This window comes from Sinocyclocheilus anshuiensis, unplaced genomic scaffold, assembly GCF_001515605.1.
Source record: "Sinocyclocheilus anshuiensis isolate Anshui unplaced genomic scaffold, SAMN03320099.WGS_v1.1 scaffold2096, whole genome shotgun sequence".
In the NCBI taxonomy this organism is placed as follows: domain Eukaryota; kingdom Metazoa; phylum Chordata; class Actinopteri; order Cypriniformes; family Cyprinidae; genus Sinocyclocheilus; species Sinocyclocheilus anshuiensis.
Window position 1 is genome coordinate 81,727 of NW_015546146.1, and position 1,429 is coordinate 83,155.

At 41.8% G+C, this 1,429-nt stretch overlaps 1 protein-coding gene across 2 annotated transcripts in view; it reads right to left on the bottom strand.

Moving 5' to 3' along the window:
* Positions 1–1,429, bottom strand: part of LOC107701229 (leucine-rich repeat transmembrane protein FLRT2-like) — a 40,623-nt gene that overhangs the window by 6,403 nt on the left and 32,791 nt on the right. The window contains exon 1 of one of the 2 annotated variants that reach the window (XM_016503190.1): positions 642–1,133. The exons of the other annotated variant lie outside the window; for it this stretch is intronic. The gene's annotated coding sequence lies outside the window, so the exon portion shown is untranslated. Of the gene's footprint in view, positions 1–641; positions 1,134–1,429 lie in introns of those variants that run through there. 2 annotated transcript variants of the gene reach the window in all.

Consider the following 1,429-nt stretch of genomic DNA (forward strand, 5'->3'; position numbering starts at 1 on the left):
TATCTCTGTCTATATTGTTTATTGGCGATTGTTCATGGAAAGGCCAGTTTTGCTGAACGTTGGTTTCATCGTGGTCTTCCATTTCACCACCTTTTACTATTTATCAGCTACGGCGAATGTATAACAACCACAGCTAAATTTAACATTTTTTTTTACAGTGTGTCTTAACCAAAACGCATGTTCGCAGACAAAACAAAATGCGAAAAAACAAAACAACACTGAAAGTTTATATTGTAGGAGACATTTCGAGGCGGATAAGGTGAACTTGAGAGAGCAGCGAGCTGATGATGTGAATGAATAATCACTATGCTGAGAGCAGAGCGCAAGTAAAAGAGAAACGATGCTATGATACGCATTGATGTTTGACCAGATAAACCGCTTCGGTTATCCACTATTTACCCTACATATGTTATTTGAGATGATGAAATGCTGACAAGCCTTAGTCTAACATACGAACGAAGCAAACGTTTGCGGAAAAGTAAAAGTCCATTACAGCAGAATAGTTTCGAACGAAATGCCTGGAAACTATGTAAATTGCAAGTAGTCGTGCCCTTTTAATTTAAAATGTTCCTGTATTTAGACGGGTAAATTAACTTAATCCAGCAGAATAAATGCAGTTCGCTCCAATAAAATCAGCCTACCTTATCAAACATGATTTAATCCGTATACCCAAAGCACACTGAACATTTGTCCCTCTCTTCTTGTTCTTCATGCGCTCGGTGGAATAGACTCGACGCACAGATCCAACGCCATTCCCATAACATGCTGTTCAACCGAATCGGTCCCGAGCTCCTCTCCGCCCGCGGCTCCTCCGGACAGCATACTGACTCCCGTTTGGAGAGCTCAGTGTCCGCGCTCACTACTTTTTACCGAAGCGACTCCCTCCGATCCTCTCTTAGCGGCTGAACCCTCCTTTAAACCTTTAATTTACCTTCACATTTGCAAAATCCACTTTTTCAAGGAGTCGGTAAACTCCGCGAAAAAAAAGCCCCAAAAACATCCACGTCGCTGCGTATCATATCATCATACTTCGTGAAAGCGAAACACAAGAGTTTGCCGATTTATCTCCGAGAGATGTTTACAGAGGAAAACTGCGCTGGCAATGATCTGTTCACTGCACCTCTCTCTCTCTGCGCTGGCAATGATCTGTTCACTTCACCTCTCTCTCTCTCTCTCTCTCTCTCTCTCCTGAGTAAAGACATTACAGGCTGGGGTGGAATGACACTTACATTTTAACTTCCCCATCTCTGTTTAAGGATAAGAGCTCGCTTTTGCGTGCGCATATGATTATCGTCAATATTATTAAGTGAAGTTATGCCACAAAATAGCCTAGTTTCCCACCAAAAATGAAACATTTATTTAATCACTGTATTTGTTCAACCTTATGTCGTTCCAAACGTGCTTTACTTTCTTGCTTGGGTGGAGCCAA